Below are 23,762 nucleotides of genomic sequence, written 5' to 3'. Positions count from 1 at the left end.
TTTATTATTAGCATGCCAATCATCGAGGAGGCGTGAACTCTACAGGAACCGACAACGAAGGCCAACAGTGGCCGGTCAGCGATGGTCGAGGTGGCCTATGATGGTGGCCTAATGGTGGAACCCATTTTCAATTAATTGCTCAAATTGTAGGGTCATGGGATTAAATTTTGGTGAACAAATTAATTTCATATTTTGCGATCTTTTTGGTAGAACCCATAGGATATTTGACTTTTACCCAGAAGACCTAAAGAATGTTTAGGATGGAACCATGAAAATCTTTGGCTGGTTAGAGTGATTTTAATTTTTTGCAATTTTATACCATGCTATACGAGATTATGTGAAATTAAAATTGACAAATTATGTTCAGGCATATAAAATAAGCATGTCATGTAGTTTAGGAAAAAATGTCACTTGTACTTATCATTACATATTTAATCATTCATGATTGAAATTGAAATAAAAACATTGCATAGTTTTTTTTTTCAATATTGAGTGGGAGAAGGTCCCAAAACAAGACTTATGGCCTCCATAAATGATCTTTATATGATGGCATGATAATACTTCGAGCTGGTTTTATCTTGGTCGCACCTCACAGTAAGTATTATCATGTGGATTTCATTAAAAGATTTCCTTTAAGAGGATAACTAGTCATATATGATACTTATTGAGATTATCAGTAGCACCCCTCACTTAATCCGAGTAAGAGATGCAACATTTAAAAACTAAACTCACCACTTAAACATATTTTTGCTTTCATGATTCTTCTCAAAACTTATCTTTCACCTACACATTTAGAGACAAACGCGTTAAACTACATAAAAAACTTAGTAAGTGCCTATTGAATTTTAGTATCTTACCATTCATTTATTTAAACATAATTAAATAATTTAAACTAAAATAAATTAATAAGTTACTCATACCATCTAATAACATTATCTTAATTCATGCAATTCACCATTCAATCCATAAATCATTTAATTAAATTAATTATCCATTTCTATCATTTAATCATATGGTTCCGTACGTGTTTACATATGTCACATATATCACTAATAGATTGTGGTCATAATTAGAATTTCGGTAATAGAACCCCCAGAGTCTTAGACCCACCTATTAACTAATGTATCTTTGAAATGGTGTTAATCTAAGTTTGGTCACGAACAATACACTCACATCAAATGTGCATCATTTGTAATGGCATGTCAGATGAGGTATCTCTTTTGTCTTGATATAATGTGAAAACCCTTGAGCTTGTTATTAATTTGAGCTCAACTAGAGAGTAGTGTGTCTATAGAATGGGTTGACAACAAATTAGTTACAAATTAATTTTAGGGAGCCCAAATCCACCCACTAATGGCAACACAAATGTTGCATGTGACAATTAGGTATCTTAAAATCTGAAAATTCTCAATTAATTGCTTAAGCCAACATTACAATGGTTATGAAGCCTTTAAATGTAAACTTACTATCTAATTTTCCCATTCCCCAAACTCTATAACCATCTCTTCTCATTTTGAATCTCTTTCATTTGCAAAATTTGATTAAGACTTAATCCATAAACCATAGGTTTTTCAAGGTTTGAACACTAAATCTGAACCTAAATCCTTGATCCTTAAATCTTATCTCTCAAACCCTAAATTAATACGATTTAGGATTCGAAGAACAAGAAAAAAAAGATAGGTTTAAGGCTAGGAAATGGATATGGAATGTAAGAGGAGGAAGTGTCACAGATCATATTTTTATATTTCAATCTTAAGCTTTAAAGTCAACAACCTTGAATGTAAACTATAGCAAAAGAAGTCGACAACCTCGTATGTCAACTATGTAGTCTAAATTAAACTCTACACCCTTCGATGTTGAGTCCAATACTATTTTATTATTAGATTCCCTTTTTGAAAAGATTCCAAATGACTATTGATCGCGTGATTCGTAACAAGTAATAAATATTTATAATGAAGATCAAACCTAGACTAACTATTATCACGACGAAATAGCAAGCACACCTATCGAACAATAGTATAGTAATGGCAAGATCGGGATATCGTACCCAAGGAAACCAAAAGTACTAGTAATAACTATCTTTTTATTATCTAGCCTAAGAATAATGGGGTTTTGTTTTAATTGACTAATTATCTAAACTAAGAACGCACAGAGAAAAGAATTGGGGAATTGCTTTTGGGAAAATCGATTGACTTGAGACAATACATAAGGAAAAATCCACCTAGACTTTACTTGTTATTCTGGCTCCGAACCAGACGATTTATTCATTCAACTTGTTCCGTAGAGATCCCTAAGTTATGTTATTATCCCTATTCAAGACTAATAACGTCTAATCCCTAGATTGAATAACTAAGACTTTTCTCTAATTAACATTCTAGGGTTGCATTAACTCTATCTATGGATCCCCTTATTAGGTTTCACCCTAATCCGGAAAAATCTTGTCACCCTATTTCTAGGTGCGCAATCAACTCCGCTTAATTATGACAAAAGTACTCTTAGACAGGATCTATTCCGCCTCTGAATAAGAGCATGTCTTGAATCAGTATGCTAGGATATCAAAACAAGAATTAAGAACAAGTTAAATAATTATCATACGATTCAGAAAATAAGAACAAGATTTGTCTTAGGTTTCATTCCCCTTAGGTATTTAGGGGTTTTAGTTCATAACTAAATAAAGAAAACATCTCAGAAGAATAAAGAATACAAAACATAAAGAAAACCCAAAACTCCTGAAGGGAAATTGAGGAGAGATCTTCAGTCTGGATGATGAATCTGATTTCTGAGATGGATCAATTGGCTTCCTTGGAGTAATTCTTTACCCTCCTATTCTCCGTCTCTCCTTTTTCTCCTCTTCTAGGGTGTATTTATAGGCTTTGGAATGCCTAGAAGCCCTCAAAAATTGCCTTTTCTAAATTGGACTTAACTTGGGCTCGAAAGGGACACGCCCATATGCCACGGCCGTGTGACGTGATTGTCAGGTCGTGTTCGATTCGTTAAATTGCACATAGTCGTGTGGGTCAATGGCCAAGCCGTGTGAATCGTGAAAGCCTTGGTTAACACCCTCGAAAGACATGGGCGTGTGAGCTACCCGTGTGGCAAGGCTTAGGCAGTGTCATCTTCTCGATTTGGCCCGTTTTGTCCCTTTTTTGGCTCGTTTTTGGCTGCTTTCGCTCTCCTATGCTCTCTTAAGTATAAAACATGAAATTAAAGCCTTAGGAGCATCAAATTCACCAATTCTAATGAGAAATCATCCTTAAAATGCATTAAACATGGGGTAAAAATATGTATAATTTACGGTTTATCAAATACCCCACACTTAAACATTTGCTTATCCTCAAGCAAAATTCTCAACTCATAATCAAAATAAATCTTTCTTAACTTATAATTTCTATCAATAATATCTCAAATTAATCCATAGGTAATCATACATTGAGAATTTAACTAAAAGAACATAAAAGTTTCAATCATTCCAAGTTGAGCATTTTATTCCGAAACATAGGTGTCTTCCTTCATCTAAGTAAGTACTTTTAATTCAGATTATCACAGAGTTTTATATCCTCACTAAAGATCCACTCAAATCAATCGAGGTGTTTTAAGGACAATAAAGGAAGCACTCAATAGTCAATAATGGAAATTCATTACCATATGCTTGCATGAAAATCAAATCTCCACCATTATAATTTAATATGATACATCAATCAAAAGGTCTTTAGAGGTTTGTAATGAGGCTTGGTTAGAGGGTGTGGTCACAAGCTGAAAGAAAGGGTTAGAATTGAGATTGAATTGAAAAGTTGCCTAACTAGAAAAAGAGTTAATCTTCACTTCGTACAACAGAGCTTCTCTCAGAATTATGAAATTATAGATATGCATACATAGTTTTTTTTTTAAGAACAAGTTAAATAATATAGACTAAATATCAAGAACAAAACATAGCTAGGCAATCCATTCAACTCAAATCTCGACAAAAATAGGGATTAATTTAGGGGATTTCAATCAATAATGGGTTAAAGGTTAATATTAAGGGTAATACAAGAATTGGTTTGTTAGGCTCAAGGAGGTTTACTAGGGATTAATTGTGGGGGTAAGCTTTTCATGGCATGAGTGGGTTAATCCTAAGTGCCTTAATCATTTTGATATATCAAATAAAATGGTGTGGTCTCGACATGCATAATCAAGCAAGTTCTAGAATAACAGTTCAATACTGATGCACTCAAAGCAATAATAAAAGTGAGCATGAAAGGATGAATAGATGCTCAAATGGCTCAAAATCTCACAAAAATTATGGCTTTTTGATGTTTAGACTCGTGAATTCCAATTCAAAGTAATACCTAGACTTGGGGAAACAGCCTAAGATTTTGAATTCTTAAAATCCAACTCATCATGCTTGATTCTCTATTGTCTTAAAGTTTAAATAATCAATACATAAATCCCTATGTTTTAATTCAAGATATATCAATCAAAATCATAAATTAATTAAAATTTATTCTAAATATGATATGAGAGTTTTTCAAGAGAACAAGATGATTATTTAGGGATTTTTCTGATAATAAAATAAATACCCCCCGCACTTAATATGTACATTGCCCTCAATGTACAAAGATAGATATTAGAGTATAAAAATATGATAGGGAGAGAAGTGAAACTTCCTGTATGATGAATTCCTAGAACTAGAGTTTTGGAGAGTGATCAGTTCGAGAGTGGAGGAGGATACTCTGGCGGTCGTAGAGGTTCATTAGGCCATAAGTCTTGTGTCAAAAGGATATTATATCTAGTGGTAGCTATGTTCATGGTCGAGCAGGACATGACATTCGTAGAGACCCTTTCCCGGTGGAGTTTTAGTTCCTATGTGATGATCAGCTTAAGAGCTCTATATAACTGTGATAAAATCAGGAACTTTTTAGAGGATATTAGGAAGAATAAGTACTCGAAAAGAAATAACCGAAATTTATAATAAAATTTTAAATCTGCTAAAAAATAAAAATAAAAAAAATAAAAAGTAGTTTGAATAAAAATTAAAAACATAAAATAATAAAATAAATATTTCTAAACATCTTCATCACTAGATGGTTCGCGAGGTGGGACTGGCGATGAAATGTGGAGGTGCTGACAAATCTGCTGTAGAGTAGCATCAATGTTGTCAAATCGTTGAAAACACTGCTTCTCGAATCGGGTGAGGCGCTCAGAGATGTCAGCATATGAAGTTGCCGCATGAACTGGACGAGAGGGTGATGGTGGCTGAGTCAGTGGGTCCTTGTGCTGTGGGGGTACAGCCGTGTGGAGGAAAAATAGAGGGAAAAGAGAGGGGAAAGTGAGGATTAATACAGGTGGAGTGGAGTTTAGGGTGGTTTGGGGGTTGAGGAAGTGAGAATCTGTGGAATGGTGGTCGAAATAGGGATTAAGGAGTGGAGAGGGGGAGATTTCGGCTAGGGTTTTGAAAGGAAGAAGAAAATGAACAGTGATTTGGTTATATAGGGAAGGGTTACACGGCCTAGGGCTACGCCGTGTACTTTGAAAGTGAGCCCATGTTTTTCGAATTTTGCAATTTAGGTCGTGCTCGGCTACTATCCCACGCCCGTGTGTCTGGGGCATATGTGGCACACGGTCATGTCACACAGTCATGCCTAGCTCTATTCACTTCTCCCATGCCCGTGTGTTAGGGTACCACGCCTGTGTATTGTTGTCCACGGTTTATCGGCACGGGCATGTCGCATGCCCGTGTCGAAGAAACAGAATCGAGCCTTGCCCCTGGTACGCCCGTGTTTTTCCATTCCCACGCTCTTGTTCACCTATCAAATTCACCCACAGCCATGTTGCACGGCCGTGGGGTTTTATCACATCCCGTGTTTTGGGGAAATCATGTCCTGCTTCCACATTGCCGTATCGCACGGTTGTGTCTCTTCTCCTGTTTGGCCACGGCTTTAGTCACGCCCGTGTGCCTGGCCGTGTGTGCTGAAAAACTTTGTTATTCAAAGATAAAGTTAATGATTTAAAGTGTTAAAAATAAAAAAATAAAAAAATCAAAATATGTTAGTGCTCGGGTTGCCTCCCGAGAAGCGCTTATTTATAGTCTAAGCTCTACTTACCTCTCTAGTGAATGGTCAGAGTGGTTCGAGGAGTTCGTACTCCTCATTCCTGCTATCAATCTCATCAATATAAGGTTTTAATGGGGTGTTGTTTACCTTAAAAGTGTCGAACTTGGGATGATTTACCTTTACCGTACCGAATGGAAAAATACTGAGTACCGTAAGAGGGATTTCCTCATTTGGTGTGGTAACAATGTGGAGGTCTGCAGTATCTAGTAAGACTCTATCGTCAACCTTAAGTTGATTTGGAGAGGTATCGGGCTTGTTTTGGCGTAGTTTCAGTTTATCATGTGTTCTTGGTTTGTGTGCTCGCCATTCATCTAGCTCCTCTATCCGTAACCTTTGTTCTTCATGAATGTGTCCTCTATCATTGTTGGAACAGGGCTTGTGAACTTCTTTGAAACTTAATTTCTACAAAGCAGGTTGTGTCATATTGTCAGTTTTAGCAGGCTGGTGTGGACCATTACCTTCATTATTCGATGTGATGCCAGAAGTACGAGCTTAAAGGGTGATCGTTTCGTCTCCCACACGGAGTGTAAGCTCACCTGTGCCAACATCAATAATTGTTTTAGCAGTTGCTAAAAAGGGCCTCCTTAAAATCAAAGGGGTGTTATTATCTTCTTCTATGTCTAGAACAACGAAATCAACGGGAAATATGAACTTATCTACTTTCACTAGTAAATCTTCAATAATACCCCTAGGGAATCTTATAGTTTTATCTACCAACTGAATGCTCATCTAGTTTGTTTAGGTTTCCCAAGAACTAGTTGCTTAAACATTTTGTAAGGCATGACGTTAATACTAGCCCCTAAATCAGCTAGTGCATGATTTATATCTAAACTACCAATTAAGCAAGGAATTGTAAAACTCCCTAGATCTTTCAATTTGTGGGGTAGCTTATTCTGTAGAATAGCTGAGTAGACTGTGTTTAGCTCCACATGTGACGCTTCGTCCAACTTCCGCTTATTTACTAAAAGCTCTTTTAAAAATTTCATTGCATTTGGCATCTACGACAAAGCTTCAATAAACAGTAAGTTAATATGTAATTTTTTTAGAAGTTTGAGGAATTTACCGAATTGTTTATCTGAGCGGTCTTTCCTTGTTACGTTAGGGTATGGGACACGAGGTTTATATTCTTCATTTACCGGTTTGTTTGTATTTTGATCTACCTCACCTTGACTCTTGCTTACCACAGTTTCTTGCATCGGTTCTGGTTCAGGCTCAACGACTCCTTTGTCATCTTGAATATTAATTGCGTTAAGTTGTTCCCTTGGGTTAGGTTCGGTATTACTTGGCAAACTACCTTGTGATCGTTTGGAGATTAGTTTGGATAGTTGGCCTATCTGAGTCTCGAGTCCTTGGATCGATGTTTGTTGATTTTTGAGTGGTCTCGGTATTTTGGAAGCAGGTTTCTGACACTGATATAAATTTTGAGAGCATCTCCTCAAGGCTTGGTTTTTTCTCTTGTTGATAAGGTGGCTGTTGAAAACCCCGAGGATTTTGTTGCTTTTGATTCCCTTGACCACCCCAGGAGAAATTCGGGTGGTTCCTCTAACCTACATTATAAGTATTACTGTATGGGTTATTTTGAGATCTAAAGTTATTGTTACCCATATAGTTGACTTGTTCCTCTTCGGTTGTAGGATTGAAGGATTGATATTTTGTATGCACACCTCCTCCACTTGAGTCACACCTCATTACTGGATGTACCTGCGTAGAACCAAGTAAACCATCAATCTTTTTATTGAGAATTTCTACCTGATTTGACAGCATAGTAACTGAGTCGACGTTATAAACGCCGGCTGTTTTTGTTGGCTTTGTCCTCATAACTTGCCACTGATAGTTATTCAGTAACATCTCCTCTATAAACTCATAGGCATCTTCTGGTGTTTTATTATTGATGGTTCCGACTGCTTCAACCATTTGCCGAGTCGAGGGATTCAGACCATTGTGGAATGTTTATACTTAAAGTCAAAGCGGCAACCCATGGTGAGGGCACCTTTTTAGTAAGTCCTTGTATCTTTCCCATGCATCGTAAAGTGTTTCTAAATCCATCTGCACAAAAGAAGAGATATCATTACGTAATTTAGCCGTTTTAGCCGGTGGAAAGTATTTTAGTAAAAAATTTTCGGTCATTTGTTCCCAAGTAGTAATTGACCCTCGTGGTAATGAGTTCAACCACTGTTTAACTTTGTTCCTCAATGAAAAGGGAAACAACAGAAGACGTATGGCATCATCACAAACACCATTGATTTTAAATGTATCACAAAATTCTAGAAAGTTTGCTAAGTGAGCGTTAGGATCTTCATCTTGTAAACCATCAAACTGAACAAATTGCTATATCATTTGAATTGTGTTAGGTTTCAGTTTAAAAGTATTTGTAGCTACAACTAGTCTAACTATTCTAGATTCAGTTCTTGTTAAAGAAGGTTTAGCATAATCATACATAGTACGTGGAGCAGGATTTTGATTAGCCGTAATTTCAGGAGGTAGCTGATTATTTTGGTTTTCAGCCATCTCTTCAGTTGGAGGTTGAGTATCGTCTTCTTGCTCGTTCTCCATGTATCTTAAGCTGCGCCTTATTTCTCTTTGGTTTCTGCGAACTGTACGATCGATTTCTTCGTCAAAAAATAGTGGTCCCGATGGGTTTCTTCTAGTCATAAACTATAAAAACCTGCCAAGAAAAAGAAAAAGTAAATTAATAAATAATAATAATAATAAAATTAAATTAAATTGCAAGAAAAAAATAAATGGCTAAAGTAATAAAAATTTAGTGTTCCTAATATTTCAGTTCCCCGGCAATGGCGCCAAAAACTTGATCGTGTGATTCATAACAAGTAATAACTATTTATAATGAAGATCAAACCTAGACTAACTATTATCACGACGAAAAGGCAAGCGCACCTATCGAACAATAGTATAGTAATGGCAAGACCGGGATATCATACCCAAGGGAACCAAAAGTACTAGTAATAATTATCTTTTTATTATCTAGCCTAAGAATAATAGGGTTTTGTTTTAATTGACTAATTATCTAAACTAAGAACGCAAAGAGAAAAGAATTGGGGAATTGCTTTGGGGAAAATCGATTGACTTGAGACAATACCTAAGGAAAAATCCACCGAGACTTTATTTGTTATTCTAGCTCCGAACCGGACGATTTATTCATTGAACTTGTTCCGTAGAGATCCCTAAGTTATGTTATTATCCCTATTCAAGACTAATAACGTCTAATCCTTAGATTGAATAAATGAGACTTTTCTCTAATTAACACTCTAGGATTGCATTAACTCAATCTATGGATCCCCTTAATCGGTTTCACCCTATTCCAGCAAAATCTTGTCACCCTATTTCTAGGCGCGCAATCAACTCAGCTTAATTATGACAAAAGTACTCTTAGATAGGGTCTATTCCTCCTCTGAATAAGAGCATGTCTTGAATCAGTATCCTGGGATATCAAAACAAGAATTAAGAACACATAATTAAGAACAAGTTAAATATTTATCATACGATTTAGAAAATAATAACAAGATTTGTCTTAGGTTTCATTCCCCTTAGGTATTTAAGGGTTTTAGTTTATAACTAAATAAGAAAATATCTTAGAAGAATAAAGAATACAAAACATAAAGAAAACCCAAAACTCCTGAAGGGAAATTGAGGAGAGATCTTCAGTCTTGATAATGAATCTGGCTTCTAAGATGGATCAATCGGCTTCTTTGGAGTAATTCCTTACCCCCTATGCTCCGTCTCTCAATTTTCTCCTCTTCTAGGGTGTATTTATAGGCTTTGGAATTCCTAGAAGCCCTCAAAAATGGCCTTTTCCGAATTGGACTTAACTTGGGCTCGGCAGGGATACACTCGTGTGCCACGGCCGTGTGACGTGATTGTCAGGCCGTGTTCGATCCGTTAAATTGCACATGGCCGTGTGGGTCAATGGCCAGGCCGTGTGAATCGTGAAAGCCTTGGTCGACACCCTTGAAAGACACGAGCGTGTGAGCTACCCGTGTGGCAAGGCTTAGGCCGTGTCATCTTATCGATTTGGTCCGTTTTGTCCCTTTTTTGGCTCTTTTTTGGCTTCTTTCGCTCTCCTATGCTCTCCTAAGTATAAAACATGAAATTAAAGTATTAGGAGCATCGAATTCACCAATTCTAATGAGAAATCATCCATAAAATGCATTAAACATGAGGTAAAAATATGTATAATTTACGGTTTATCAACTATTATTTAAAAAGAAAACTGATTTTAGTAACCTCAAAACCAATGGTGTTGAGGTCAATATTGTTAGATCACCACCTATGGCTGGTGACTTATTTAATTTTTAACCTATAAATAGCTCATTCATTATGCAGTCTTATCAAAAGTTAGGGTTTTAGGTTTGGGTGTAAGACAACAATTTTTGCTACTTTGAAATGACAACTGAGTAGGAAAAATTAATTTTTTAGATCATATCATTGCTTGACAACAGCAATTTATGATAAGGTTTTCTACTAAGCAAACCATTTGAATGAGTTTCTTTCAATACGAGAGCACTATTACAGAAGTGACTTGCTTTTGGAAAACATGAAACCTAGTGGTTTAACCAAATTGGTCACTAACCACAAGTGTTGGTAGTTTCATATGGTTGTTGTCACCAAAAAATGGCATCAAATAGTCACAAGTTATTGCATTTAGTGGATTTACATGGTTATTAGGACCAATAAATGTCACCAAGTAGTCAAGCATTAGGGGTTAGGAAAAAGAGGTAATGTTTATATGCACATGTGTTGCAACCTTTTTAACCATAGTGGCATGGATGACATATGAACAATACATAGATGGTTTATATTAGTTCTTCGAATCCATCATTAAGATGAATCTTTTCTGTAGAGCTAAGAAAATGGTTTAATTCATTTTCTCCTAAATGAATAATTATGTTTGTATTAAGTAAATATTAGGTTTACTTATTATCTAATGTTAATTTTTCTTATTCTTGTCAAAATTTTCCTAAATGAGTTGTCTGATATACATATTATATAAATGATTAAAACAATGAACCCTAAACAAAATCAATGAAAAAGAATTATTGGAATTTCTTATTTTTATTTAATCTAAATCCTTAAATACATTTAACAATTAAGAAAAGGGTAATACAATTAAAAACTCATCATTGGTCATTTTAATACATCAAATTTGTGACAGCCCAAAACCGACCCTAGTCGGGAAGTGGTTTCGGGACTGCTAAACCGAGTCTTATAAATAATTAAAAGTTATATTCTGTGTTTATGATGTGAGTAAATGCATGTGTGAAAGTCTCATGCATTAATTTGATCATCTTTATGTGAATTTATTAATATGGACTTATATGAAACTTTGTTGGAAAGTGAGAGGTTAATTTTACAATGGTCTAATAGTACATGCATTGAAAGGAGGGGTTTTGCATGTCAATTTACCCATGATAAACATGGTGGCCGGCCAAGGAAGGAATATGCTCCACTAATTCAAAAATTAAAATAATTTTGTATTAACAAATGATTTAATAATTGATATTAAAGGAATTATAGTATGAAAGGAAATAATATAATGAGAAGTGGGAGGAGAAACCAAAGTGTTTCATCCTTACTTCTCCATTGCCGAAACTAGAAGAAAGAAAGAAGAAAAACTCTTGTTGAATTTCGGCTAAGGTGCTTTGATACAAAAAGGTATGTTTTATGCCACTCTTGAAAATGTATGCATAATTTGGAGGATTGGTTTAAAAGCTACTTGAATCTTGGATTGAAATTAGGTTATTATGAGGGTTGAATTTCGGCCTAGGAGCTTAAAATTTTTAGTAGAAGTTTTGATGACATTAGATGGATAGTTAGGTTGGATGTGTTAAATTGTTAATTGTTTTAGCTTGAAAGTTAAGGTTAATATGGCTTATGGGATTGCCGAATCTAGTTTAGAGAGAAAGAAAAAAATATATGTATTCGGTTATGCTATTGATTCTTGGGGAGATAATGTTTAATGTATTTTTGTTTATGTTTTATAAAAGCACTAGTAATTGAATTTGAGAAATTTTAACTTGTTGATGGGAGGTGTTGAACGTGATATTCGGATGTGTTTCAAGGAATGACATTAGGGTAGCTAGAGTCTAAGAACTTTCGGTCAAGGACTATTGTGTGAGCAAATTCGGTATAAAGGTTTAAATGTTAAGTGCATTGTACTTAATGTTTAAAGAATAGGTAGTAGCTAATTAAAGTTAAGAAGGCTAGAATTTCTTTTAAGGGAGTATGACCTTAATTTGAACAAAATAGAATCGGCCTTAAGCTTGACTAAATGGTTCGGTTATGGTTAGCTTAGAAGAAACCTATATGAGATTGTTGTATTAGGTCATAATCTACTTGGGACAGCAGTAGTAAGGTGGTTTTCGAAAATCGCCATAATTTGTAGGAGCTGAATTAGAAGCTGAGTGAATTATGTCATTAAAGCTTCAAGGGTCTATTTTCTTACAAAAGAAACTATAGAAACAAAAGAGTTGCCGATCTAGAGATATTTGAAGTATTGTGGGGCTGAGTCAAAATGACTGCTGGATTCCCTGTTCTGTTTTTAGAAAATCATTATAAATTGTACAAAAATGATTATAAGATAAAATTTATATGCTTAGACTCCTTAATGAGTCTAGTTTCAAATGAGATTAAATACAACACATTTGGAATTCTGTAAAGTGAGAAATTGGATTCGTAGTGAAGAGTGGTCAGAATAGTCAAACAGTGAAATAGGGGAAACTTTAAGAAAAATCTGGTATTGATTGGCCAAGCCTAAAATTCTGAAAATTTTATGGATGGAAGATATACGAGTCTATATTCAGGGAAAATTAACGGCAAGTGATTTGGAGTTTAGTAGCTCCAGTTATAAGTAATTTAGTAACTACTGCTCAGGAAAACAGCTCGTAGTGAATATGTGATTTTGTTGTAAACATTAATGAAAGTTTGCCGATGAATTATTTATTGATTAATATAAAGCTTACTATAATCTATGTGTGTGAAAGTCGGATCAATATATATAATATTATTCTGAAAGTAATACTTGAATAGTCGATTAATGACTATTTTAAATTTTGTTGAACTTAAGCTCAAGAGCAAAGGGGAACTAGATCCGATAAAGGGAAGGAAAAAGTAATTGAATAGCCGTTGAAGTCGTTCGACGACATTTGAGGTAAGTCTTCGAGTAATGACCCTACTTGAATTATATTGAAATGAATAGTCATACTATGACGGATAGTCGAATGTGCTTAGAGACTATGTTATAAAGCCAATTGAAATTATGCTCTTTGTGTGCGGCTACTGAGCCGAAATTTGAAAGGTTTAATAAATGTTTTGTGTTTGAGCCTTAGTAACGAAGAAATGATATGGATGTGTTATGATTATTGATATATGTGTGCATGAGCATTGGAATATATCCGGGCTAAGACCCGAAGGCAATTATGCGAGTTAATATATCCGGGCTAAGACCCGAAGGCAATTATGCGAGTTAATATATCCGGGCTAAGACCCGAAGGCAATTATGCGAGTTGATATATCCGGGCTAAGACCCGAAGGCAATTATGCGAGTTGATATATCCGGGCTAAGACCCGAAAGCAATTATGCGAGTTAATATGTCCGGGCTATGACCCGAAGGCAATTATGCGAGATGATATATCCGGGCTAAGACCCGAAGGCAATTATGCAAGTTGATATGTCCGGGTTAAGACCCGAAGGCAAATGTGTTTGCGGTTGTATTCGGTTAAATACCGAAGAAACTTGGGTTTGAATGTGAGCGTTTCGTGCTGTAACTAATTCAATAAATATGCTCGACCAACCCGAACGATAAGGTATGTTGCATGTGCATTGGAAAAGTCGATTCGTTTTAAATAGCATTCGTGCGATCGGCTAACGAATTTTCGGCTTTTAGAAAGGTTGATACCTTGTGTATATATGTTGATGAAGTGTGAAGTAAGTAGGATTATGAGAATGTGTGTAAATAAAATGACTTAGTTAGCTATGTGAATGTAATACTGTAGTCAAAGCCGATTTCATTACTTGAGACTTACTAAGCTTAAAATGCTTACCCGGTTGCTTTGGCTCTCTGTTTTATAGATTTTGTTCGTTAGCTATCGGATTCGGGATCAGCGAAGTCGAAGTCATCTACACTATCAAGCTCTTTTGGTACTCTTTAGTTGAACTCTGGATATGGCATGTATAGGACTACCCCCTGTTGTTCAAGTTCTTTTGTGATGTATGTGTGTAAAGCCATGCGAAAATGGCTTGTAGATGTGGAGTATGGCATTAGACCATTTGTGTTTATGTATGTATATATATGGTTTCACGATGTGACTATGGATTGAAATGGAAGTGTTGGGCTAATGATCAGCCATTGGAATGGCTAAATATGATCACATGTGGACCTATGTATGGCAAAACCCTAGTTGGTCCATGGTAACCACAAAATAGGTAAAGTTTATATTGAAAACAGATTTTGACAGCAACAGTGGTGTAGAATTGAAAAATCACATAAATTCGTAGGAGTGGAATTAAATAGTGAATAAATTATGTAATCGAACCTTGATGAATCTACTTTCATATGGAAGTAACGAAACAATTATAGGAACAGTACAGAAAGAGATATTCGGGTTCTTGTGGAACAGGGCCAGAACAGTTTCTGGATTCACTGTTCCGCCTTTGGAAATTCACTATAAATTGACCAGAGATAATTAGGGGTCATACCATATATGTATGGATTCCTCTCTGAGTCTAGTTTCCATAGAAACAAACGGCATTAGTATTGAAGCCCTGTGCAGAGAGATATCCCAGTCGTAATGGGAAAAGGTCAGTGTAGTCGACCCCTGTAATATGAGAGACTTTGACTAATAAACTGTACTAATTGGCCCGACCAAAAATTCTAGAAAAAAATATATAGGTGGGGACATGAGTCTAGTTTCAGGGAAAAATCACAAAACTGATTTTCGAGTTGTGAAACTCAAGATATGATTTTTGAAGCGACTAGTACTCAGACTGGGCAGTGTCTGGAAAAATTTTTAAAAGTCTGTCAACACCTCGTATTCGACTCCGGTGACGGTCTCGGGTTCGGGGTGCTACAAAATTTTCATCCATGATCTAAGAAAATCTAAGATCGAACACTACATCTACAAAGTTAAGTTTGTTGTCAGGACCGATAGGTGCAATAGCTAGTGTATCTTTAGTAGGAATGCCTCTACCTCGCCCTGCACCTGACCTCGTCCTTAACCTTTACCTCGGGCTTAACCTCTGCCTCACCTAGGGTAGGGCAAAACAACACCTTTATTTATGAGAACACCTTTGCAATGACAAAATTGTTGATTTCTCCCTCTTCTAACTTTCCAATAGTAGGTTGGGCCCATGCTTTCATGTTCCTTCTTTGATGTTTGAAAGTTATACAATTGATCCAAGAAAATGAAGCATGTTTCTGTGGATACATGTATGGTTTACCTTTGGCCTTAAACCATTCCATATATATCTTGGAAGTTGAAAATTGGTTGTCCTCAATCAATGTAGCATGTGACTTACACTAAAGATTATTGATCCAATGTGCCACATGTTGTACAAATCTAATGGCCCAATTACGCTTATGCCTCGAGTGCAAATCTATAGATGATAGTCATCCATGTTCTCTGGATCAGTTAGAATCCCTTGGAACATCCAAAACTATCATAATACCTAACTCGGTTGATGCCACCCAATGTAGGAAAAACATATAAGAGGCAAGTGGATGGTAAAAATATGGTTGTGCACACATTGCCTTAGTTGTAGTATGGTTATAATATCTTCCGCTTGGTACGACATCCAAAAAAATTGCAAAAATAAAAATTATTGAATTTAAATTCCATTATTAGGTGATATTACTTAAAAGTAAACAAACTTGACCACATAGAACACAATTTACTAAAACATTGGATTCCTTATCAATTGCTCCTCGTATCAATAGCAAATTGTCCTTTCAATATGTTGTGTGGTCACGTTGCTTAGACCAACTATTAAATTACAAAATGTCAGCACAAATATAAAACATTTAGAAAGTAATGGTTTTTAAGGTTTAGGATTCTATTTTTACCTTTTAGTAAATGGAAAATTAAGCGGCTGGAAAGGTATAGGCGAAGTGAACAAAATTCGATATTGCCCATATGGTTGTAAAATTACAAGGCAACCATTTACTTCCTCATTCCCCGCTCTTCATGGTATGAACTAAATTGCTACATTTTTCTAGCATCAACACACTTTTGATCAAGTGAAGAATGTACACTTGAGAATGAAAATCAATGTTAACGAGTGTTGGATTCTTTAGGATGCCTAAATTGCCTCTTCAACTAGTTTTACTTCACCCTAGATGGAAGGTTGGTACTTGTTCTAAATGCTTCATAAAGGATCTACCTTCGATTGTGCCCAAATCTTTTAGTTACAAAATGCTCGTCCATTGTAAGCCCCAACAGCAACACTATATCTTCTAGTGTTATTGTCACTTGACCACATGAGAGATGAAACATATGGGTCTTGAGCTTTCATCATTCAACTGGAGTGGATAGGAATGACAAAATGTAAGTAACTCTCCCAATTTAGCTTATTCGATAGAAAATGGCATTTGTTAATCTAGGAACGATTTTCTCATATAGACATACCTATGTTCATATTGCCATTAGGCCGAGCCACAAATGAATACTCCAATATCGATGCATTCTTGAAACATATCCTCCTTTGGATCCCAATAGGTGGGCAACGATTACAATATGCTTGGAAATTGTAATTTCAATATACTTAGCTATTTAAGGTTTACGGTAAAACATAAAGAACAAATGTTTATGTTTTCTCTAAAAAATGAACTTTGACTATATTTTAAATTCAAGGTTTTACTATGTTACGTGCCCTTCTATAAATACTTGATGGGAATTAAATGTTACGTGCCCTTCTATAAATTTATACGGCTTCTTTTTTTCCTTTTCGTTGGCAGACAAATTTCATCACTCTGTCAAATTGGAATCCAATACGACATGAGGGAACAAAAGAAAAGCAATTTAATTTAAATAAAATATTTTAAAAATTAAATAATGATTTAAGCTGGTTCTTTTGAATTTAGAAAATTAAAGAAAAAACTTTGGATAAAAAAACAAAAAAAATCTTACTGAAAACCCGGTCCGATGACCGGATCTTAAATCTTGTGTCGTGTCGTGTCGTGTCTTGTATGAGAAGTGTCTGAGCTCTGTTGGTATTACAATCAACTTTTTCAAACTTTTGGCCTTATTTATTACTTAAGAATCTCATTTTCTCTTCTTTTTTAAACTTTTGGGGTCTTGTTGTTTTTTTTTTTTAAACAAGAATTTCCTTTTCAAAGCAAACATAACTTGTTTGGTTGAACTACTAACTAAATTACTTTCTTCCATTCTCATTTTTATTAAATGTATTATGTCTGTATCATTTATTTTTGTCTTGCCTCGTTGGACTACCTAATTTTTTTTATTTAAGATTTTTCGTACAAAGCGATTTAAAAAATTAATATTTTAAATGAATTACTAGATTTATTACATTAAAAATGGAGCAAGTCAAAAGTACAAAATCCATAAGCAATTAGTGAATTATGGAGTTGTATCAACTTCTCCGCAAGGTTCATAATTTCATTGGATGTTTCTTAAAACAAAAGAAAAGAGAAAAGGGCAAAAAGAAAAAGGGATAGTAAAGGTAGTTCTAGAGAAATTAGGGGGATTGGTTGGTAATCATTCCCATCACCATAAAATATCTTCTCCATTTTATCATTTTCCAATTTACATGCTTTAAAACTTTGATTAGCATAATAATTGCGTGATGAAGGATTGGATTTTATTAATATTTCCAACTGATTCCTTTTCTTTCTTTCTTTTTCAATTATTATATAAAATAATATCGATTTTTTTATTTATAAATGATATTTCAAATAATATGGATGTTATAACTGGATAAGTTGGATCCATGAATGAATTTAATGATACTAATTGGGTTTTATGGAAAAAACGGAGTCTTCAATTTTGACTGAAGATAGAATGATAAACTATTATACTAATGTTTCTTTCAAAAAAAAAACAAAAAGAAGCTATTATATTATTATTGATACACGATCCAAAGGAGACTAAGGAAGAAATAGTAGTGGTTCTATAGAGGTCAGTTCATCTAAAGAGGAGGATTCACTCAGGGTAATTTTAGGGTTGAAAAGTCGATCCTTCTTCATTGTTGGAAGAGTATTTATAGAAGAGGTCCTCTTATTCATTAGTGTGACATGAGAGGATAAATATTCAGTTACAACAAATGCGCAAATGATATTCATGGACATGGACATGCACTATGGGATCCATTCTATTATGCATTCAATCAATACGAGGTTGGTAAACCTAAATAGGCCCCTTATTGTATTGATAACGTGTTCACACTTGAGGAGTGTTCAAACCTAAAAGTGGATGCTCATCTCATTATTCAAAAGCGAGTATTGTTATATACCTACCTCAATTTGGACCCGATTAGACCTTGTATTGTGCCACTAGGGCCCATTAAGTAGCATAGTCAAGTAACAACCCTCACTTACCTCTAAATGCCCCAAAAGCAGCATAGTAGGGGGTTCCTCTCCACTCAAAACCCTAATACACTAAGCTCTCAACCATTTCTACCTGAGCTCCTTTACATTTCCGACCATTACCCCTAGAATGGGTGAACCAACTTTCTTTGTCACCACCCTCTCTCCCCTTTCTCTATCTCCATTGATGCTGTGTATCAACAACTACGAACATATTTTTCTCCAATTTGTATTATATTAAAATAAGTGAAGGTCAAGGCTTGAGGACCTATAAGTTAAGGTTTGAGTAGACTTGCTCAATAATTGGGTTATTGTCTCAAAATTTAAAAGGGTTTGGACGAAAATATTATATATGATAAAATGAGTTTGAGCCAAAGAAAAAAAAACTCATTTAAAATATAGGTTAGACTCAAGCTTAAACATTCCAAGCCAGACCCAACCTATTTTCTAAGTTTGCAATATATTATATCATGTTACATAGACATATATTATGTAATTTATATCATTAAATATTAAATTAAGAATAGTATAATTATTTTTAAAAAATATTTAAAAATAAAAATAGGCAAACCTAAAATGGGCTTGGGGTCAATCATTTACAAATACAGGCAAGTTTAGGCAAAATTTTAGGCTTATATTTCAGGCTGAGCCAGGCTTCAACAAGTATAAAATGTATCAATATCATTCTTAGATATAGCCTCACCATAAACACTACTTCTAAGTTGAGAAAAGTTTTGTTCTTATTTTTTCAATTATCATTTTTTTTGGATTCTAATTAAAATTTATCTATTCTACATATATAAATGAAGTTTAATTTTAAGGTTGGCCGAAGTTTTTAAGTATTAAATTAATTTTGTTTATGCAAACTATCTATAATTTTCTTTAGTCCTTAAATAGGAGGATAAATGTGATTTTGTGCGTTTGAATTCATGTCCTCCTGTACTGATAACAATATTGATGTCGATTGAAGTAAGACTCAGTTAACAATTATTAAATTTATTCTAAACGTTAATTATTATATTAATAAAAATAAAGTATGAAATAATTATGTTGTTTATTGATACTACATCATAAATTTTTGAAAATAATTTATATGATAATTTTAATAATATTAATATGATATCTTAGCTTGTTTTTGTACAGCCTTTGATAAAAAGTTAAATATAATATTTTATTTTTTATTTTTAAATAAAAAGATAGTTTATTTTAATTTTAAGTTTTTAAAAAATTAAATTAAATTAAATTTTTTGGGTAAAAAGAACTTTCCTGTTGTTCTCAATTTCGATATTGGATAAATTGGTTCCTTTAAAAAATCAAAGCAATTTAATATCTGCCAATTTTGAAAGTAAATAGCTGAGGAGGACAATTAATCACAATATTAATTTATTTCATCAATGTTACATACATTTGTTTGGTATGATAAAAAATAGCTTTTATAATTTACATATTCTATCAATTAGGTCGTGATTTAAAAATTTTAGCCCACAACATTTTTGTAATGTGTAAATGTATAAATGTTGAGGCTAAATTTGTTGACTTTATTAAAATCAAGACCAAATAAACAAAATATGTAAATATCGATGGTTAAATTTGTTATTATGCCAATCAAAATTATGCATAATTGATGAAATATATTAACGTCGTAACTAATTGTCTTCAACTGCTCACTTTCAAATTTGAGAGAGATTAAATTGTTCCATTTTTTTTAAAGGAGTTAATTTGCTCAATTTAAAAATTGAAAGGAACTAGAAGAATCATTTTTAACTATTTTTTGCAAATGTTGTTTACCTGCTTACTTTATTGAAATTTTTTTGTTACAATTTTTATTAAATAAAATTTTAATATAATTATCAAACACATCTAAAAATTAAATGAATAAAAATTTTCAATTTTTTTTATAGAAAAAGGTTTCAATACTTTGTTAAAAATTAAAGCATAATTTTTTAATTTTATGGGCAAAATATAAAATTGGTACCTGAACTTGTCCACTTCTTTTAGAAAAGGTTTTTTTTGTCCTCGATTAGTACTTGAATTTTTCTCATCAACTAAATTCGTAACACCCCAAACCTAGTCTAAACATTACAGTTGGATTGTGAAGGTTACATCGTTACGTAAAATCATGGTCGCTTAGTTTTTATGAAAAACTCATTTTTTTAATTCAAGGGTAAACAAAACAGATTAGGTTATCGAAAACGTAGGGATTCCGAAAATTATGCATGTATTTTGACGAAAATTGTGTTTATTAGCTTTTTTTAAATAGACCGAATGTGTAACCTCTCTAACTCGACTTAGACGTTATGGCCAGATTGAGACGGCTACATTAGCCACCAAAATGGCTAAGCTAACTTACAATACTTTTGAACACTTTAAATAAACTCATTTTAGAGAAAAACCATATTTGCACTTTGAGTTAGCTTAAAAGAGTTCATTTATTAGATAATATATACTTAAGACTCATTTTATTATTGATAGTGTTGTTTAAGAAAAAAATCGTTTGCTTGTCAATTTTCTTTGTAAAAACTCAATGTTAAACTAATGCAATGAAAAAACCATTTTTCAAGTCATTTTGGAAACTTAGTTGTCTTACCAATTTATTTTTCAAAAACGGTTCATTTGCAATGCAACAAAAATTAGAGAACAATGTCAAATTTTACTTAAGCCCAATATCATGCATTTTTCGGTTATTATGCTTGAGTAATTCATGCATGCAAAAATTCCCAAAAGAAAAGTTACTAAGCCAACTTACAAACCAAAACCAATAAAGACTTAATAATACTTATTAAGAATAGTCCAAGGTCCAAAGTGATTCTCTGAATGTCGAGTACGGTCCTAATTTCGAGGTTTACCTGAAAAGTTAAACACTATTGGGGGTAAGCTTATGAAAACTCAGTGTGAGTGGAACAATTATTTAAACATACATAAATATCGAATATAGTGAAACATATTAGCTTTAACAGAAGAATACAAAATCATCATTAGAATTTCATATTATTACGTAGCCATTATCAAATTGATGTCAAACGGTGTATGAGCATGAGTCATCATTCATTCGAGTAACAAAAATTAATTTTGATACCAATTAATACAACACAATACAATACGTAGCATAAATCAATAATATTTGAATATGCCGTGAGCGTGATGCAATGCAAAAAGGCTCCTACCCATACCATCAGCTACACACCACAAGTTTCCCAGAACCTATCTGCCAAACTCCAACAAATGTGAGCATAGCTCGATGTGGTAAAACCATCGTATAATCAATAATGCAGAAAATCTAGCAGATATTAATCATCAATAGCATATAATATGCGATAAAATCACCAATCCCCTCGGTACTCCAGGTGCAGTACACTAACTACATATAAATGCGGACTTAATATGCCATCGGTACTCTACAGAACTCCTCTGTCAACCACAAGATATCTCATCCTAATGCAAATGCAATATGTCACACAAACTCATACATAATCATATCTTAATACTTTTCAAATTTATTTGACATGTTTAACATGCCCTCATTAATCACATACTTTCAATAAATGGAACCAATGTTCCAACTTTCAAATTACCATTAAGATAATATCATTCAACATTACACAATTTCACATGCTTCTACGATTTTCCATGTGCATGTGTAATAACCTTTCCAATATAACATAGCAAACTATCAATGCAATTATATCATGTATAAACTCATATCTTAGCAAATCATGCTATATATACTATCAATCGCATCACAATCTTGCATCACAATACCATTCATATAGTCACACTGTTGAACTAGCAACTTTGCTAACATATCAATCTTTTAGGGCTCAAAATGTGCCTGGTTTGGTCATTTGTAAAATTAATTATTTTTTTCTATTAAGTCAATCCATTCAGCAAGCTAAATCATCAAATATATCAAAAAAAATTATCATTTTTAATTTTTCCTTAATAAACCTTAAAACGAACCTAAGTAAAAAATCAGTATAAATTCAACCAATTCATCTCTTAACCAGCCCTTAAACACCCACTTATGGGTTCCAACCAATCGTCAAAATTACTACCATTTTACGAATCTAAACTAGTTAGATTTCTTACACTATTCAAACACATAATTCATTTTTTATTTCAACGAGCTAGCAGAGGGACCGATTCAACATATGCAATTGAGGCTCAAATGATTTATAATTAAGTTCTATCTTTTCACCTATTAATTATAAACTCATTTAGTTACGAAGTCATTCCACTATAGTATCTTGACAATGCTCTCCTCAATAACATACCACTAAGAAAGCAACTCGATTAGTGGTCGTCTAATGACCTTGTCATAAGTGTGTTACCTTCATAGGATATCCTTAATCTATTTGGGATAATATATGTTCTCCCAATATGATCTTGTTTTATCTCATGGTAACCATTGCATCTTCCTTCATGAAAAGTCAATTACTATCAAATAGTAATCAAGTCATTTATCACAAAGATGAATGACTGGCGACCACGTTTACTTTTCATCAACCATATAATGTTAATGAGAGGATATCATTTACCCATATCTTGAGCTATGAATTCCACTGTTGTGAATAACGCTACATATTGTAGAAGTCGTACACCCAATGCACCAGCTTTCGGTTCCTTATATATTCAAACTCAGACTTTTACTTACATCGAAGTGTATGAGTCACACATACATAGTCCATCATCCATTCAGGATTTAGGTATGCCACACTATGAATGTCACAAATGAATAAATCCATTAACAGATTCAAGATTTATTCTTTTTGGGTCTAGTTTGATGTATTGTCAGTCTAGTCAGTTACATCTATGTCTCTATCTTCTGGGAGTCATTCGCTCCAATGCCTAAGACAAAGAATGCCCCCAATTGGACTTGATAGACAACATATTAGTCTTTCAACCAGTTTGCTCATTTTTTATTAGACTAAGGATATGTTTAGGTTCGTCTAATACAAGCTTTCTAACCATATCACGATCCGACCACGTGATACCACTCAGTATTAATTTAAACATTAGACAACCAATGAGTAATAATTTCTTCCATTTTACTTTGCGTGCAAAAACCATTTGAAGAAAATCACATAAATTATTTTAATGTAATCAATGAATTTGTTTT

At 33.9% G+C, this 23,762-nt stretch overlaps 1 non-coding gene across 1 annotated transcript; it reads left to right on the top strand.

Moving 5' to 3' along the window:
• The first annotated feature begins 8,064 nt into the window (after positions 1–8,064).
• Positions 8,065–8,171, top strand: LOC121210536 (small nucleolar RNA R71). The gene has a single exon (XR_005905654.1). It is a non-coding gene; the product is annotated as a small nucleolar RNA R71 (small nucleolar RNA).
• Positions 8,172–23,762: the final 15,591 nt, after the last annotated feature.

The sequence above is a fragment of the Gossypium hirsutum genome, chromosome A11, assembly GCF_007990345.1.
Source record: "Gossypium hirsutum isolate 1008001.06 chromosome A11, Gossypium_hirsutum_v2.1, whole genome shotgun sequence".
NCBI lineage: Eukaryota > Viridiplantae > Streptophyta > Magnoliopsida > Malvales > Malvaceae > Gossypium > Gossypium hirsutum.
The sequence above is the reverse complement of the archived record's forward strand: the minus strand, read 5'-3'. Positions and strand labels throughout refer to the sequence as shown.